Here is a 19,950-nt window from a genome sequence, read left to right as displayed (position 1 = left end):
TTCCCTGTACGTGCGGTTCTACTATAGAAAAGTGTGTGGTGAGGGGAAACAGTTGCCACAGAGTCATCTCATACTCATGGTGACCCCATGTGCTCCATAGGGTTTCGATGGCTGATTTTTTTGGAAGTAGGTGACCAGGCCTTTCTTATGAAGTGCCTTGGGGTCGAGTTGAATCGCCAAACTTTGGGTTAGCAGCTGAGCCCGTTAACTGTTTGCATCTCCCATGGACTCCAGAAAAGTGGACGGAGGCATATGGGACATTTAACATTTTGCACAATCGATGCATTTTGATAACACCATAAATTAACTCATACAGAAGGTGCTGCTGTTCACAACATTTCTGCTCATGTGTCTGCTGAACTTTTGGGGGAAAATCAGAAAGAACTAAATGAGTGCTCCAGAATGAACTTTCAAGTATCTAAGGAAAAGGTTTCTAATTATAATGAATTTATTTTCTCAGGCTTTTCTATAATTTTAGTCCCATGAAAATTTCAAGGATGGAAGGAGGGAGGGAGGGAAGAAAAAAGAAGGAGGGAGAAACTGGTCAGCCCAGTAACATTCACTATCATTATGATTTCTCAACAGGAGGGACCCACAGTGGCTGCGACAACAGCCTCCAGCACAGCAATGACTGTGAGGACGGCGCAAGACCGGGCAGTGTTTGGTGCTGCTGTATATGGGGTCGCTAGGAGTCGGAACTGACTTGACGGCACCTAACAACAACGTGATTAAACATAATAATTTTCCATTTTTTATACTTGTATATAATCTGACAGCCTTCTCTAATTTGCTAAAGCTTGACCCATGAAACAATTAACGCTTAAGCAACACCCAGAGTGAAAGTGATTAGGCCCAGTGTGGATGGCGTTTAACTCCTGATAAAGTTGAGAACACTGGGTCCTGACAAAACACCCAGAGAGATGAATCCTTCTAATTAATGGCAGCCTGAGGCACTTTTGAACCACAGAATGCGTAACTATGTCCTCTAAGGCTCACCGAGAAACACTGAAGGTGGGGGTTTTAAAAGATTTGATATGCATTACATATTTTGTTTCACAAGGAAGGAAAATTAGTTGTACTAGGAAACAAACACAGGGCTAGTTGAGAAAAATGTGATTTAAGTATTCCAGGATTATTGCAAAGGCAAACAGTCACCATCGAGTGGCGTTAACCCCGACTCATGTCAACCTCCTGAGTGTCAGAGCAGAACTGTGCTCCACAGGGTTTTCAATGGCTGATTTCTCAGAAATAGTTAGCCAGGCCTTTCTTCCGATGGGCCTCAGAGTAGACTCGAACCTCCAACTTTTCTGTCAGTGTCTGAGCATGTTAACTGTTTGTACCACCCAGGCAGTTCAGGGTTAAATCTATTATCTTGACTACATTCTCCTTTTATTGCTTGTCTGGCTTTTGTTATCTTTTACGGGAGTGTTTATGCTTTCTGTGTGGTGAATCTGTGCGGAAATTAAACCCGTGGATGAGACTACAGGCCTCTGACGTTGGTCACCTGTGCGAGGGCCTGGAGACTCACTGCGGACACGGGGCCGCCAACTCGGGAAGCCCAGTTACCGTATTTCCAATTGCGCATCTGACGCTATTTGATTCCTCACTGCTGTAGCCGAGAGGTCGTTTCAGTGTCTGTCTCATCGACCCAGAGTCAGGGCGGAATAAAAGAAAACTGTTTACATTTGCTTCCCTTTCTGTTCCAAGCATTATCAGTGAGGTGATGATGAAATGTCTCCTCCTGCTCACTGGGCAGCGAGTTGCCATGGCAACAGGTCATCATGGAAACTTCATCAATTCAGCTGGTTGTTACCCAGAAGTAGCAGACAGCTAATATGTTACAAAAGTTCTTTCTTTTAGCATGTAATTAAACAAATTAATTAAATTCGTGCTGGACTGTGAGGTTAGCATTACATTTTACAGAGTAAAGGAGAATTAAGACAAGAAAACAGGCCTACTTCTCTCGTGTATGCCTGAAAGGGAGATTTTCATGAACTCGGTTACCAGGTTCACTGTTGGCATAAATATGCCGTTGTTGTTGTTGCTGGCTGTAAATACAGTTCGTGAGTTCTGAGACGTTGTTAGCTGCTGTCAAGTCCTTACTGACAATAGAACGAAACGTTGTCCAGTCTTGTGTCATCCTCATGATTGCTGGCACGTTTGAGCCCATCCTTGGGGCCACTGTGTCATCTCACCGAAGGTCTGCCTTGCCCTCGCTGGCCCTCCACTTCATCAAACATGATGTCCTCCTCTAGCAATTGATCCTCCCAATGACACTGTAGCAAACTGCCAAACTCAAACGGGAGAGTTATAAGTAATGAGGGGAGAGGGAGCGGCTGGTGGCAAAGACGGAGTGGTACGGCAGCTTGGAGAATGTGGAACTCTGGGATACATTTAACCTCCGCCTCATAGGAACTGGCTTTGTGCTGATTCTTATTTCTGAAATTATTTGGTTACCGACTTATGGCCACCCCATGTGTGCAGAGTAGAACTGCTCCATAGGGTCTTCAAGGCTGTGATCTTTCAGAAGCAGATCACCAGGCCTTTCTTCAAAGTGCTTCTGGGTGAGTTTGAACAACCAACCTTTTGGTTAGTAGCTGAGTGCTTAAAAATTTGCACCACCCAGGGCCTCCAATGGAGTCCAGAGATATTGAAAAACACCAACATTGTATAACAGTAAAAATTCAAGTGGAAAGAAAAGCCTTACACCATGACTCAAAGCAGCACGCCACTGTGAAGACAGCCCCTTAAAGATCCAGTGCGTCGCCAAGGACAAGACAAGGCCGCTGCAGATAAAATGATTTCACTTTGAGTCAGTGTTCTTTTGGTAAGGATACTGTGGGGTTTTAGCAATTCATTAAATGATCATATCGAGAGCTAAACGAAGCTCTCAGTCCTGCTAATTAATCTTAGAGATTACTTTCAACACTAAGGGTGAGGATGTTTTTCTTTCCAAATTCATTAATGATATCTGGGTATTCAAAAATTAATTACTGGATTTTTTTTTTTTTAATCTTTGGCATAAATACATGAAAACTGTGGCCCACAAAAATTTCTAAACTAGTTTTTTGGGGTGAAAACCAATTTCTACAGGACTCAACCCAGATCACTTTAAGGGACTCCCCAGTAAGGGCAGCAATGCTCAATACTTTAACTTCATGTCCTAACAGTGCTTAATGCATATTTTCTCGTGAAAGAAATCTTTTTTCTTGAGCAAATTCTCCTTTCCCTTCTCTCAACTCAATTTAAATTCCTCAAATATAAAATACTGCATATTTAGTCAGTTTCATTATACTCAGTGGGAGCTCAGAAGCTAGACTAATAATAGGTTGTAAGAACTGCACTTCTGACCATTGTTTTAATCTCAAATGGTTTAATCTTTTCAAATACTTAAGCTTTTGTAACCTTCAGAAATCCAAAAAGTGGTGACAATTATTCATTGGGTCACAACCAAAAGAAGCTAATTCAAATTAAATGGAGTGACAAGGAGAGGACTGAACCAAGGCTCCTTCTTGCCTCATGGATGGACACTGATTGGACTGTTCCAACAACGCCACCACAATGAATCACACAAACAGACCAGGAGAAGCAAAAGCAGCAACAATTTGAAGTCGATCCATTACAGTAACAGTATTTAAGCCCTAGTCAAGCAGATACACAGCTGTTTGGGAACTAGAAGAGGCAGGGCTTTGAAGGTGTCAAGGATTTCACTCTACTTGGATCAACAGTCAACACCCACAGAAGCAGCAGTCAAGAAATCAGTCAATCTCATTGGGAAAATCTGCCACAGAAGATCTCTTTCATTCGTAACCCAATTATTTTTTCCTTTTAATTTTTGGTTGATAACTATGCATTTTCAGTAATGGAGGGCATGCTGAATCATTGAGTGTGTCTGAATTTTTGGTAGGTAACATGGCTTTTGTTTTATGCCTCATTCCACAAATCATACCCTAGGAGTCCAGAGGTACATATGTGTATCCCTTGAGAACATAAATTCTACCACCAAAGTCCAGAGATACATATATGTACCAAATAAAAAAAAAAAGAAATGCATGTTTTTCTTATCCAAAATTCAATGATTCAGCACCACCTCATACAATACCCTGTAAAAAGAGTAATTTGTGGCACACTCCTGTTTTTTTTCTGTTTCAAACATGTTATACAGGGCCCTGCCTGCCAGCAGCATGTACTGTCCGTGGGACAGCAGCTTCCCAATGAACCCCAGAGGTACAAAAAGTAAGTGGTAGCTATATATGCTGCCAATTCTGAAAGGGTTAAAGTTCTGAGAAGCAAAGATGCCACTCTGATCACAAAGTTGTGCCTGAACCAAGCAACGATATTTTCAATCACCTCATATGCATGTGAAAGGGGGACAATGAAAAAGGAAGATGGAAGAAGAACTGACACATTCAAACGGAGGTGTTGGCAAAGTATATTGAGTATACCACGAACTGCCAGAAGAATGAGCAAATCTGTCCTGGAGGAAGCGCAGCCAGAATGCTCTTCAGAAGTGAGGATGGTGAGACTTTGACTGACCTGCTTTTTTTTCTTTTTTTAATTGTACTTTAGATGAAGGTTTACAGAAAAAACCAGCTTCTCATTAAAAAGTTAGTACACATATCGTTTTATGACATTGGTTAACAATCCCATGACATGTCAACACTCTCCCTTCTTGACCTGGGGTTCTCTATTACCAGCTTTCCTGTCCCCTCCCGCCTTCTAGTCCTTGCCACCAGGCCGGTGTGCTCCTTTAGTCTCGGTTTGTTTTATGGGCCCGTCTAATCTTTGGCTGAAGGGTGAACCTCAGGAGTGACTTCAGTACTGAGCTATAAGAGTGTCTGGGGGTCATACTCTCGGGGTTTCTCAAGTCTCTGTCAGGCCAGTAAGTCTGGTCTTTCTTTGTGAGTTAGAATTTTGTTCTACATTTTCCTCAAGCTCTGTCCGGGACTCTCTGTTGTGATCCCGGTCAGAGCAGTCAGTGGTGGTAGCCCGGCACCGTCTAGATGTACTGGACTCAGTCTGGTGGAGGCCGTGGTAGCTGTGGTCCATTAGTCCTTCAGACTAATCTTTCCCTTGTATCTTGTTTTCTTCATTCTCCCTTGCTCCCAAAGGGGTGAGACCAGTGGAGTATCTTAGACGGCTGCTCACAGGCTTTTAAGACCCCAGATACTACTCACTAAGGTAGAATGTAGAACACTGTCTTTATAAACTGTGTTATGCCAATTGAGCTAGATGTTCTCCGAGTCCATGGTCCCCACAGCCCTCTGCCCAGCAATTCAGTCCCTCAGGGAGTGTGGAAGTGTCTATGGAGCTTCCATGACCTTGCCTTGTACAAGTTGTGCTGGCTTCCCCAGTATTGTGTACTCTCTTACCCTTCACCAAAGTTACCACTTATCTATTGTCTATTTAGTGTTTTCCCATCCCTACCCCTCCCCTCCCTTATAACCATGAAAGATTGTTTCTTTTTGTGACTCACTTACTTTAGACACATCAGGCAAGACCAACTGCTTGAAAAGGGCACCATGTTTGGTAAAAGAAAAATGAGGGAAACCCTCAATGAGTTGAATTAACACAACAGCCTCAACAATGGTTCAAATATATCAATGACCATGGAGATGATGCAGGACTGGGCATTGTCTCATTCTCTTATGAACAGGTCACAGTGATTCAGAGCTGTATTGAAGGCAACTAACCACAACATCTCTCTGGAGCCTGGTTAATACTGAGAACTGAGTTCCAGGTGCAGTTACAGACAACCAAGTGAGAGAACAAGAAACACAAGACGACCGTTCATTCATTTAAAACATTCTTCTAACTGCAGTTGAAACAATGGAAAACAATGGCAGATGATCCTTTCCCAGCTTGCCCTAGGTGGTCACGTGGGTGGGTTTTCTTCCTGACATCCCTAACCTGAATATTTGCAGTGTCTATTTCTGGGGCAGCTGCATTTGTATCTTCTCCCATTATGCATTTTCTGAAATAAGTTCCTTGACTTCACCTTCACTGATGAGTGAGCCTTCATCTCTGATTACAACACAGGGAACACCAGCAGTGTCCCCATGTGAAGCTGGTTCCTGAGAAGCGTCAGAGGCCCGTCTTCATTCATTCTGCCCCTAAGCAAGGTCCTGATCACTGAGCGTCTCTAGGAGATGTAGGCCTGAGCCTTTTGCCAGGCGACTCTAATCGGCCTCCTTGCTCTCACAGGTTTCTACTGGTTACATGGACTTTGATTTTAATACCCAGAACAAATACCACATTCTTCTTGTTGTTGCCATAGAGTCTTTTCCAACTCATAGTGATCCTATAGGACATAACAGAAGTGCCCCGTAGGGTTTCCTAGGTGGAAATCTTTACGAGAGCATCAAGTTTTTTTTTCTCCCCCTGCAGTCACTCTGTGGGTTCAAACCATTGACCCTTCAGTTAGCAGCCAAGCACTTAACCATTGCACCACCAGAGCTCCTTTATTTATTTATTTTAATATATTATTCTTATATTAAATGTAAACTCATTACCATCGAGTTAATTCCAACTCATAGTAACCCTACAGGACTGAGGAGAACTGCCCTGTAGGGTTTCCTAGGCGGAATTCTTTATGGGAGCAGGTCACCAGGTCTTTTCTCCCATGCAGTAGCTGGTGGGTTCCAACTGTTGACCCTTTGGTCAGCTGTCAAGTGGTTCCTTGTCTTGAAGACGATCCTCGCTGGCCCCTGTCCTCCCCTGTGTCTATTCTGCACTTTGTACAGCTCAGAACGGACTGGGTGTAGGACCCACCCCATGCCAGCAAGACCTCACTGACATAATAAAGAAAACCCTATTTCCAAACAGGATCACATCCACAGGTAAAGGGTTAGGATTCCCACATACTTTTTCTTTCTCTTTTGAGGGATGTACAATTCAACCTGTAATGCATGGATTTAAAACAAAGAAAGATACCGAAGAAAGCAAAGCCAGGAGAAAATATTAAAATTGGCTGCTCCATTAAGATGGAAGCTAATTACAACTCCTTTAGAATAAACAGGGATATCTACCAGTTAATAGCATACAACTTCATATTATTTTTGTGGTTTTGGAATTAGCCATAAGCTACTGAAACTAGTCAGAGAACATGTTTAAAGACAAACCCCACTAAAATGCAAGAATTAACATTCCTATATTGAATTAAACAACACAGTTAGTTGGTTTTATACCTTTTAAATGGTTTGGCATATATTAAATTGTTTTCAACAGCACACTTTTCCTTTTCATTGGGGCTGACATAAAATAACACTAAAAACCGATTTTGTTTACTGAGTGTCTGGGAGGCAGGAGAAATCCAGGCTACACTTTAGATGTGGCTGTAAGGCCAGATGCAAGGTGGGAAAGGGATATCCGAGCAATCAGGGTCTGTCTGCAGTGCTATTACTCAGTGAGATTGTTGTTTCATTTAAAATTCATCGAATTTCATCAAACACGCACTCAAACTACCCAACTTTCCCTTTTCAGCTAAGGGACTCCCTCACATACATGGACACATTTAGAGTAAGTCTGAAGCAGGTTTGGATTTATGACCACTGAGAAGGACAGAATTTGAGGTGATAGAAAAGAATCTTCCCAAAGTGAGAATTTTCACACTTTAATGCTTGCTCTTGGCACTTGATTGTTACAAACTACAAATAAATATGAAGGGAAATAATCGTTATTAGTAACGACAACAGGTTCACGGGTGGAGCAAATGGTTTCCGCTACACTGCTAACCTAAAGCTTTGTTCCAGCGACACCACGGAAGAAAGGCCTGGTGATCTGCTCCCATAAAGATCACAGCCAAGAGAACCCTATGGAGCAGTTCTACTCTGTAACACATGGGGTTGTCATGAGTCGGAATCGACTCGATCAGAACAGGTTTGGTTTGGTTTTTAGTTAATAACAGCAACAGCAAATGGATCACTTAATTTTTGGTACCCCAAAGCATCTCGGAGGGCAATCAGTAATTTCCTCCCAAGTCTCATGTACTCAGTCAAGCGAGTGTCAGGGCTGGTCCCTCACACAGCAGCCTCATCCCACTCTCTTTAGGAAAGGAGCTGAATGCTGGATGCTGAAAGAAAAGCACACACGGAGATGAGGAAGCAGAGTGAGACTCAGGATTTGGAGATAGTACCAATTATGACTCTTGTAGATTAGAATAGGAAGTCACACTGATTTCTTACATTTTTTTAATAATCTACTTTATTTATTTTTGTTGTTGAGAATATACACAGCAAAATACACACCAATCCAACAATTTCTACATGTACAATTCAGTGACATTGATGATATTATTCAAGTTGTGTAATCATTCTCGCTATTTCTGAACTGTTCCTCCCCCATTAATATAAACTCACGGCCCCTAAGTATCCTATCTAATTTTTTGAGTTGCTTTTGTCAATTAGATCACATGTAGATAGTTCTTAAAAAAGCACAATGTTCAAGGCAGATATTCTTGACTAGTTACGCTAAACTATTGTTTGGTTTCAAGAAGACTTCAGGGGATATTTTTGGTTTTAGGTTTAAAGATTATCCCAGGGCAAGAGTTTTGGAAGTTTATCGAGTCTCCGTGGTTCCAGAAAATTTGGATTCTGTGAGAATTTGAAATTCTGTTCTGCATTTTCCCTCTTTTGATCAGAATTCTTCTATAGAATCTTTGATCAAAACGTTCAGTAAGGGCAGCTGGGCACCATCCAGTTCTTCTGGTCTCATGGCGAAGAAGGCAGTTGTTCACGGAGGCGATTAGCCACAATTCCATTTCCTCCTCCTATTCCTGATTCTTCTTCTTCCTCTCTTGCTCCAAGTGAATAGAGACAACTGTTAACACTAATTAGTAGCACGAAACTATTAAACGTTCCATGTTTTCTATTTAGAATCTGTTGGGAAGAGAGGAGCGGGAGGGGAGGACACAGCCCCTGGTGACGTTCTCCTTGGTGCTCAGATAAAGCTCGGAAGAAAACAAGCGTGAGTCCCAGCCCCCGTCCGCATCAGCACCTTCTTCCCTCCCCCATGCTGATCCCAACCCCTTGTGTTCTCAGCGCCCCCTACATTGGGTGGCCCCTCGCTCTTGCTCCCCCATCCCTCCTTAGTAAGTTGATTCCTGTGTGTAAACCACTTGTAAACGTTAAACGAGCAGACACATGGGGTCTCATCCGCGCTGAAAACAGTCACTGCAGCACCTTCCAACAGGCGAGGTAACAAAAACTGGGGTCCTGCTCTGCTTGCTCCTCTTACAGACTGTTAACCACAATGGGTCCCGTGTGCTACCCTTGGGATCATATCTCTCATCGCTCTTCCTGCCTCTCTGGGGTTTGTTTTTTCCCCTAAGACAGCCCTCCACCCACCACAGGAACACACAATCCCCCTCCTTCTCCAGCTCACTGCCCTCCTGGCCCTTGGAGGTGAGCTCTGCGTACTACTCGGCTCCTGAGCCAGGCGTCCCCGGTCCCTGGGCATCTCGGTGCAGACTTGGGGTCTGCGACTCAGGGGACCAGGAGGGGCCAGATAGAGAAGCTCTTCTCCCAGGTGGGGAGAGGGAGGGGCTCACACACAGACTACCTTCGCTGAGTGTATGCTTCCCGAGGCAGGGGTATGCTGAGGCTACTGTAAGAACAGGAAGTTATGGCCTCACAGTCCAGGAGGCTGGAAGTCCAAATCAGGATGTCGGCTGTGCTGATTCCTTCTGATCCTCTGAGAGAGAAACTTCTCCACACCTCTCTCCCGGCTTCTGGGGACGGCTGGCCATCCTCTGCTGACTATAGATGCATCTCCCTTCACCATCATGTGGTCTTCTCTCTGTCTGCATCTGGCTGCTTGTCTCTCCTCCTCTTTTATAAGGCAGCACTTACACGGGATCAGGACCCACCCTACCCCAATACAGGAGCCCTGGTGGTGCAGTGGTTAAGAGCTTGTCTGCTAACCAAAAGGTCAGCAGTTTGAATCCACCAGCTGCTCCATGGAAACTCCAGGGGGAGGCAGTTCTATTCTGTCCTATAGGGTCACTGTGAGTCAGAATCAACTTGATGGCAACAGGTTAGGAGTCCTGGTGGCTCAGTAGTTAAGAGCTCGGCTGCTAACCAAAAGGTCGGCAATTCAAATCCACCAGCTGCTCCCTGGAAACCCTATGGGGCAGTTCTACTCTGTCCTATAGGGTCACTTTGAGTCAGAATGGACTGGACAGCAATGGGTCGGATGGCACAAAGGTTAAACGCTTGGCTGTTAATTCAAACCCACCCAGTGGCTCCATGGGAGAAAGACCTAGTGGTCTGCCTCCATAAAGATTGCAGCCCCAAACCCTACAGGACAGTCCACTCTATCACGTGGGGTCGATGGAGTCAGAACTGACTCAATGGCACTGAACAACAGTGACTAATCAAGTTGTCATATGAACTGACAACATCATCAAAGAATCTATTTCCAAACAAGTTACCTTGCCAGGTACAGACACAGGACTCCAACATACCTTTTCAGGGAAAATGTTTCAAAGTCTGAGCATGTCCCCAGGTAAAGTCCCTCCTTGACCCTGCATTTTGCTCCGTACGCTCCAGGCCCCTGACCAGCTTCTGTAGAGAGCTGAATTCCTAGGCCTCCATCTCCCGAACTCCTGTGTACCTCTTCTCACCCCCAAATTTCCCAAGGCCACCAGAAATCCAAACTTAGTGCACACCTTTCTGTCCTCCACTTGCCTGCCTTTAGTCATACTTAATTTTCCTCAGAAAGCTGGACAATAAATAAGGAAAACGGAAGAACTGGCACCTTTGAATTATGGTGTTGGTGAAGAATACTGAATATACCATGGACTGCCAGAATGAAAAATCTGTCTTGGAAGAAGTGCAACCAGAATCCTCCTTAGAAGTAAGGATGATGAGACTTCGTCTCACATACTTTGGACATGTTATCAGGAGGGACCAGTCCCTGGAGAAGGACATCATGCTTGGTAAAGCAGAGGGTCAGCGAAGAAGAGGAGGACCCTCAATGAGATGGATTGACACAGTGGCTGCAACAATGGGTTCAGGCATAACAATGATTGTGAGGATGATGCAGGACCGGACAGTGTTTCGTTCTGTTATACATAAGGTCACTATGAGTTGAACCGACTCCAGGGCACCTAACAACACAACAACAATTTTCCTCTAATTTTTATAGATATTGTGCAATTTGAACTCTGGTATTTAATGTTCCACTGTTCTGTTTTGTTTTTTTCCTTCTTTTCATTCTCAAACCTTCTCCACCATTTGTTTGACTGAATTTAATTTAGCCACTGATTTACTCTTGTTGACTTAAGTCATTACTTTTGTTTAAAACAAAACAAACATCTGTTGCTGCTGAGTTAATTCCAACTCATGGAACCCCACGTGCTACAGAGGAGAACTGCTCCATGAGGTTATCCTGGGTGTAATCTTTTTTTTTTTTTAATCATTTTATTTTTGGTAAAAATATTCCCAACAAAGGATACACTGTTTCAGCAACTTCTACATGTACAACTCAGTGACATTGTTTATACTTTCAGTTCTGTAACTGTTCTCGCTATCCTTTTCCAAAGTATTCCACCACCACTATCGTAAAGTCACTGCCCCCTCAGATCCTCATCTAAACTTTCGAGATGCTGCTGTCAATTTGATCCCATAGAGATCAATCTTTGAGAGAGCACAATGCTGAAGGTGGCCATACTTTACTAATTAGGCTAAAGCGTTGTTTGGTTCAAAGCAGACTTCCAGGAAAAGGAAGTTTTGGTTTGAAGTTTAAAGTTTAAAGATTATCTCACGGCAATAGCTTCGGGTGTTCATCCAGTTGCCTGTAATCTTTAGGGAAGTAGATCACCAGGCCTTTCTTCCGTGGTATCACTGGGTAGGTCTGAACCGCCAACCTTTAGGTTAGCGGTCAAGTGCAAACCATTTGACCACCCGATGACCCAGCAGTCTTGTTTAGCTTGTCTAAAAAGAGCTCCTGGGCTCCCTATTGCCTGAGGTTATCAGTACGGGGAGTACCTGCCTGATTCCTTTATTCCTGGGTATAATACTCTTCCTTCACACTTCCGCTTTTCTCAGAATGTTTTGGAGCATATTTCAGTCTTTGAGGCTGGAGGGTTTTCTGAGAATCGCTGTTTTTTCCTGCTTGTAGTCCCTTGCCTTCCCCCGCCCCCCGCCCCCCACAATGAATGTCTGAATTTCTTTATTCTTGGAATTTAAAAACTTGACCTGGCTATCGCTAATGACTAATTATTCAGAACTGATACTTCTCAAAAGTAGCATGCTTTGAAACTTGCAGACTAATTCTTCCTTTATTTCAGAGAGGCGTCCTTCAATTCTGTCCCCGGGGCTCCTGCTGCCCCATCTTCTGGGTTCTTTGGTTCGGAGAAGGTGAGATGATGCCAGTGCTGCCCGGTCTGACGGGTCCTTCCCATCCGCCGTCTGTCTCCTTCCTGTTCCTGCATTTGTTACTGCAGGTACTGCAGACATTTTGTTACTAATCCCAGTTTCAGCTCTGTTTCTGTTCCGGTGATGTATGTAATCTAATTACCATCTTTGCAGTAGAATAAAGAGTTAGCCTGATCTGTACTTATTCCCTTATCTCTGCAAACTCTCCTTTCAACTGACTGTATTTCTTTCATCATCTCAACTTCGGTTACTGACTTTATCCATGGTCTCGTTTTTCTTTTTCTTTTCCTTCCCCACAGAGCAAACAGACTTTGCCGCTTTCTGTCCCTCGCTGTCTTGGTCATCTAGTGCTGCTATAACAGAAATACCACAAGTGGGTGGCTTTAACAAACAGAAATTTATTCTCTCACAGTTTAGGACGCTACAAGTTCCAAATTCAGGGTGCCAGCTCCAGGGAAAGGCTTTCTTTCTCTGTTGGCTCTGAGGGAAGGTCCTTGTCATCAATCTTCTCTTGGTCTACGAGCTTCTCAGGGCAGGGACCCTGAGTCCAAAGGAAGCACTCTGCTCCTGGCTCTTCTTTCTTGGTGGTATGAGGTCCCTCTCCTCTCTGCTCACTTCTCTCCTTTATATCTCAAAAGAGACTGACTCGAGATACAACCTAATCCTGTAGATTTGAGTCCTGCCTCATAAACATAACTGTCTCTAATCCCGCCTTGTTAACATCATAGAGGTTAGGATTTACAACACATAGGATAATCACATCAGATCACAAAATGGAGGACAACCACACAATGCCGGGAATCACGGCCTATGCAAGTTGACATACATTTTGGGGGACACAATTCAATCCATAACACTCGGTGTATGTATTCTACCCACTTTTCTGTTGCCTGAGTTTGTATAATGGAAAAGGTGAACCAAGCTCCAGGGCTCCAACACTCTTAACTGACCTGGCTGCTCTCTCCACGGATCAGCTCAGGATCAGCTCAACTTCCTCGGGGTGAGAGCTTTCCCAGACGGCCCCTCCCCAACCCCACAGTGGCAAGATGGTGGCTGCAGTCTGAGCCATCCTGGGTCCAGGTTGGGGGAGGGGAAGAGCAGCCCCACCCAGGGAACAGGTTCCTTCTTGGTTCTGATTGGCCGTGTGGATTTCCACCCCTAAATCAATCCCTGAGCTGAAGGCTTGCAATATGCTGATAATCGCCTGGGTCACACATCCATCTGGGAGCCGAGGTGCGAGTCCCAGGAAGTGAGAGAGAGGTTTCCTAAAAGGACCCCAGGGCACAGTCAGGAGAGGGGAGCCTCGGCTGACAGATGCAGAAAAAATTCACAGACTCTTACAACAAAGGGTTTGCAGTTCTGAGACGCTTCCCCGGGTGGTTTGATGGTTAAAACACTGGGCTGTTAACAGAAAGGTGGCCAGTTCTCACCCACCCAGCAACTCCGTGGGAGAAAAGACCTGGCAATCTGCTCCCATCAAGATTTCAGCCTTGGAAACCCTGCGGGGCAGTTCTACTCTGTCCTGTAGGGTTGCCTTGCACAGGAGTCCACCCAAGGGCACACAACAACAGGATGTTTCCACGCGCCTGGAAGTGGGCAAGGCTGTACCAGGTCAACGTGAAGCAATACGCATTCGCAAGAGGGACCGGCTCTCCTGCGTCTGGACCCTTCCCACTCGCCCCGGGCCTTCGAGAGTTTTAATCAGCTCTCAGTCAACTCTGCAGCTCACTGGGGTGCTTCCTGCCTTCCTGCTTGCAGGGGTGAGAGGGGAGGGGAGTGGGGAGGGAGGAGGGGTGTGGGGCTGGACAACAGAGTGAGCAAGAACACAGGCAGTGAGTATGAAGCTGGAGGGAAAGACTGACAGAAACGACGTTAGGACAACTCCGGCCAGATGTACTGACTGAGCCCCCTGGGGCTGCAGAAGCAGAACACCACACACAGGGTGGCTCTGAGGAACAGAAATTCATCCTCTCACAGTTGTGGAGCTGCGGTCCAAATTCAGGGTGTCGGCAGGGCCATGCTGTCTCCAAAGGCTCTAGGGGAACATCCTTCCCTGCCTCTCCCGGATTCTGTAGCCCCAGGAGAGCATGGCGTTCCTGGGCTTAGGGATGAGTCATCACGTGGCATCTGTCTCCCCCTGTGGCTCCATCTCCCTCTCTGCTCTCCCCTTTCACGAGAAGCCACTCAGAGTGGTCAGGGTCCACCTGACGGCGGCACGGCCTCATTGACTGATAAGGTCTTCGGAGAAAACCCCTATATCCAAGTAAGGTCGTGTTCACTGGTACAGCGGCGAGGCCGTCAACAGATCTTCCTGGGGGGAACGATTCAATCCATACCACATGGTATCTCCTTCAAAATGGAGCAAATGTGCTGTAATTGTTAAATGAAAATATCCAGAAGTCGCCGGAGTGATCTGCTCGCCCCTGCATTTACAGAAACTTTTGCAGAGGTGCGGCGGCCGGACTGTCAGGCTAGTCTAAACCAAAAGCCGCACCCAGTGCTGTGAAGTGGATTCCGACTCATGGCAATCCCACGGGTTACAGAGTAAACCGCTCCATAGGGTTTTCTTGGCTGTAATCTGTAAGCGGATCGCCACCAGGCCTTTTTTCCGTGGTGCTGCTGGGTGAGTGTGAGCTGCCAACCTCCACGTTAGTTACTGTGGGTGTTAGCTGCCATCAAGTAGATTCTGACTCATGGCGACCCCACGTGTGCAGAGCGGAACTGCTCCGCAGGGTTTTCAAGACTGTGACCTTTCGGAAGCAGACCACCAGGCCTGTCATCTGAGGTGTCTTGGAGTGGGTCTGAACCACCAACCTTTCCGCTAGCAGTCAAGCACTTCACGGATTGTGCCACCCAGTCAAACCGAACCGTCTGTGCCACCCAGAGACCTCTAAACAGACTTGAAAACCAGCTACATGTCCAGCTTCCCCAGTGTGCCAGCCAGTGACCACCTCTGGGACCCCACGTGCCCACAGCTGTTTACTGCTGGAGGGGCCTTGGCCCGCCGCACACGCCGCCTCCTGATCCACAGACAACCCGCCCCGTGAGAAACAGAGACCGCGTAAGAGCTCAGAGAGGGCAGCTCTCTGACAACACTGAGACGAATTAACGGCATCCTGATGATGCGGGCCACGCGACTTCAGTTTGTAAACAGGCAATGGACTGAACCAAGCAAACCAGGTCTGTGGAACAGCAGAGCGAATCTCTGTATTTGCCAAGTGCCACGTGATACGTTGTTATCACACTCAGACCTGCAGGGCCGGGTGGGTCAGGCTCTGGGCTCCCCGTGGCCCCGCCTGAGCTGACCCCTCCCACAGCACACAGGCAGGGGCAGCTGGCATCCCTCACCACAGATTTTCCAGGGGGCTGCACTGCTTAAAAAGCAAAAGATGTTCAGTGTAATTTCCTCTGAGTCTATAATTTACCTAGGATGATGTCTATTGACCGGATTTAGATTCTGTTCAAACACATTGTTTGGGATAAAAACCCTCCACGATTTCTCCCCACACAGGCGTGGTTTAAAAGGTGGTAGAACACGCTGCTCTGCAAACTTCGAGTAGAAACAGATTCCATCAGAAACCGTCCGAAGCCCGCTATGCGGCCCTGAAGCACAGCGGAAGCCAACGTCACCATCTCGCGCCTGGGTCGGGGGTGGGTCAGGGGCCTGGGCCCACTCGGGGCCAGTCCCGTCCTCCCCAGTACCCTCCCCCGGGGGCTGACAGGACATGGCACCGTGACTACTCCAAGGAGATGACAGTTGTCTTTGGCCTCACCCAGAGCAGACACCTGGAAAGGTCCCGTCTGTGTACCCCATAGCCTCCCCCATGCCAGGTCCCTGTGGGCATGAAAATAAAGACGGGAGAGGAGACCAGCGCCTGTCTGCACCTGGCGAGCCGGGCCACACTGCGGCCGTGCCTCTCTACCTTCTAAATCAAACAGACACGACCCCACCCGCTTTGCCTGTTTCGGCACCCCTCTGCTCCCCGTGTCACTTCTGGAAAGAGCTGCTCAGGGAGCGGTTCCTCTTGCCTCCCACAGGCCTCTCACCTGTCCCCCACTCCTCCCATGGAGGGGCTGCTGCAGGCTCTGGGGCCCCCCTTGCCGACGCCACGGTCACGTCTCCTCGTCTCCCCACCCGCTCAACAGCTCTGGTCACACTGGCCACCCTAGCATCATGGCGCGTCCGTCACGTCCCTCGTCATCAGCTGGTGGCTCCTTCCTCAGCCAGCTCTCAGCTTACATGTCGCCTCTTTGGGGGGACCACCGCGACCACCCAGGCCAGGAGCCTCCTGCTCTCACAGCCACAGGGCTCTGTCTGTACCCCTCTATCTGCACTCCTGTTACCACGTTGGCTTGTTCATCACCTGCCTCCCCTGTCAGAACATCGCCCGCCTCCCCCAGTGAGAACGACTCCCGCCCCCCCATGAGAACGTCACCCCCCTTAGGACGTCACTGCCTCCCCGTGTGAGAATGTCACCCACCTCCCCCCATAAGAACGACGCCCACCCCCCGGTTAGAATGTCACCCCATCTTAAGACGTCACCTCCCCCCCATGAGAACGTCGCCTGCCTCCCCCCGTTAGAACATCACCTGCGTCCCCCCATTAGAACATGAGCACCCCGACAGCAGGGTGCTGCCAGTCTGTTCACCACAGGCTGCGGGCTGAACTGTGTCCTCCACAAATGTGCAGATTCTCGGGGATGAGCCGGGAGGTGAAGTGAGGAAGCAGGGGGAATCCAGTAGGCGTTACCCCACCAGGGAGCCCAAGTGGCAACAGGGCAATTTTCAGTGTGTGAGAGTGAGTGTGTGTGTGAATGTGTGTGTGAGTGAATGTGTGTGTGAGTGTGTGTGTGTGAATTGTGTGTGTGTGAGTGAATGTGTGTGTGAGTGAATGTGTGTGTGAGTGTGTGTGTGCGCAAGTGTGCAAATGTGTTTGTGGGTGGGTGTGATACCTATGCCAGATACTGTGACTAGAAAACAGAGCTCTGAGGGCATGGAGGAGATTCAAGGCTCCACAGAGAGTATAGGCACGGGCAGAGGAAAAGGCCTGTTCTGGGCCTCTTGAGAAAAGGGTCCCTGAGCAGGCGTCCCAGGAACCTGGATTCTGGTGATGGGAAAGGCAATGCTACACCATACGGGGGATGTCAGTACAACATGACCAAGGTAAACGAAGACACTAAGAGGGACAGAATAAAGGACATCTGTGGTAAATGCTACAACCCAGACACAGCTCTGCAAAAATGGTAACAACCACCAAAAGTTTGTGAGTGGTTACACAGGTAGATACAAGGGCATGTGGGAGTACATATGTGTGCATATATAGGTAGAGTTGTGGGCATTTGTATACGCATATTTGTATGTGCTGCATAGATATTCATATATATAACAGAGCACATAGGGGCACAGTTATGGACAATTCTTAGATAAAACCAAACACCACGTGGGACTGACTGACTGGGCTTGAAGCTCAGGACCATAGTCCCATGGGACATCTAGGTCAAGTGGCATAACATAGTTCATAATGTTCTACATCCTAGCTTGGTGAGTAGCATCTGGGGTCTTAACAGCTTGTGAGTGCCATCTAAGATACAACTCTTTCCATCTAGAGAAAAGGAGAATGAAGGAAACCAAAGACTCGAGGAAGCAATTAGTCCACAGGGCTAATGGCCCACACAAACCACAGCCTCCTGTAGTCTGAGACCAGAAGAACTAGATGGTGCCCAGCTACCACCACTCACCGTTCTGACCAGGGACACAATAGAAGGTCCTGGTTACATGGGATAAAAATATAGGAAAAAAAAAAACCAGAACTTAAATTCATAAAAAAAGACCAGACTTACTAGACTGATAAGAGACTGGAGGAACCCCCAAGACTATCACCCTAAACCAGCCTTTTAATCTGGAACTGAGGCTACTTCTGGAGGTCACCTTTCAGCCAAATAATAGACTGGCCTATAAAATAAACAATAACACCTGTGAGGAATGTGCTTCTTAGAACAATCAGCTATAGGAGACCAAACAGGGCTACACTTGCCCAAAAGGAAAGATGAGAAGGCAAGGCGGGGGGTGGGTGGGGGGGACTGTAGGGATGGAAACAGGGAAGGCAGGGTGCAGATGGGGAGAGTGCTCACACATTGCGGGAATAGCAAACAATGTCACAGAACAACTCGCGTATGAATCGTTGAATGGGAAACTAATTTGCTAAAACACAATAAAATGTTAAAAAAAAAAAAAAAAAAAAAGATGTCTACAAGTCCTAACCCTGTGCCTGTGAACAAGATCTTATTTAGAAATAGGATTTGTCTTGGCAGAAGTTGTCAGGTAAGAAAGTCATACTGGAGTAGGTCAGGTCCTAAGCCTAATCCCTTCTGATATTTTATAAAAGCGGAGGGCACATACAGTGACAGTCACGCACAGCGGGGAGACACCACGTGAAGATGCATCTACAAGCATCAAAGGATCACGAGAATTGTCAAAAACCAGAAGCTGGGAGAGAGGCATGGAGAAGTTCCTCTCCCAGAGCTCCCGGAAGGAATCGACACGGTCGACATACTGATTGCAGTTCCAACCTCCAGAACCATGAGATCATAATTCTCTGTTGACTGGAACCACCTACTTATCGGTACTTTACGACGGCAGCTCTGGGAGATTAAGACCATCTCATCCCCCAGTACTTAGAATGAATTTGATAAACCGTAAAATTTCAATAAATACTTGGTGACTTAATGAATAAAATTAACCAACTGAAAAATATATACACCCACTCCTCACCTATCTCTACGGTTAGGTTCCAAAGACTGGGTCATTGTGCGAAAATCGGCATTATGTGAAAATGGAAGATGACCACATCAGATCACGTGCCCCAACCCCCTGACCACACAGCCCAAACGTGATGAACACACTGAACCAGTCAGCATAGCTATAGGGTTACAGAACAGCTACACTGGGATGATGATACACACACTAAGTCCCCACCTGCATGAACTAAGGGGTTCAACAGCTACTGTCTCATTCTCTGAAGCTCTAAAGGCTCTAGGCTTTGTGGGTCAATGGGGGTTCATGCCCCAAAGTGGACAGAGATGGTCTGGCTGGGGAGAAATGGGAAATGAGGCCCACTTCCGGGCCCAACTCAGCTGCCCAAGCATCCGTGGGCCAGGAGCTCCCTCCCTACCCACCCTCATCCCCTGGTGCCTAGAATTCCTAAGCAGGACTTCCCTGCAGAGTGAGGCCAGCAGTCATTCTGCAAATACCAGTAAGTGAGGAATAGGTGTGCTTACAAAATGAGAATTTCTATCTAGGGTGGGTGCAAATGTTAAAAAAGAACAAGCACAGTGGGCACTGGGCTCCCCTGGGCACAAGTGCCAATTATACAGAAGACTGGACAAGGGACGGGGGGAAGGGGAAGACCACAGTCCGGGGGGAAGGGGAAGACCACAGTCCGGGGGGAAGGGGAAGACCACAGTCTGGGGGGAAGGGGAAGACCACGGTCCAGGGGAAGGGGAAGACCACGGTCCGGGGGGAAGGGGAAGACCACGGTCCGGGGGGAAGGGGAAGACCACGGTCCGGGGGGAAG

General features: G+C 47.0%; 1 protein-coding gene across 1 annotated transcript in view; it reads right to left on the bottom strand.

The window, feature by feature from the left end:
- Positions 1-19,950, bottom strand: part of SEMA5A (semaphorin 5A) — a 332,779-nt gene that overhangs the window by 113,031 nt on the left and 199,798 nt on the right. The gene's annotated exons all lie outside the window — the stretch shown is intronic.

The sequence above is a fragment of the Trichechus manatus genome, unplaced genomic scaffold (assembly GCF_000243295.1).
Source record: "Trichechus manatus latirostris isolate Lorelei unplaced genomic scaffold, TriManLat1.0 scaffold00072, whole genome shotgun sequence".
Lineage (NCBI taxonomy): Eukaryota > Metazoa > Chordata > Mammalia > Sirenia > Trichechidae > Trichechus > Trichechus manatus.
The sequence above is the reverse complement of the archived record's forward strand: the minus strand, read 5'-3'. Positions and strand labels throughout refer to the sequence as shown.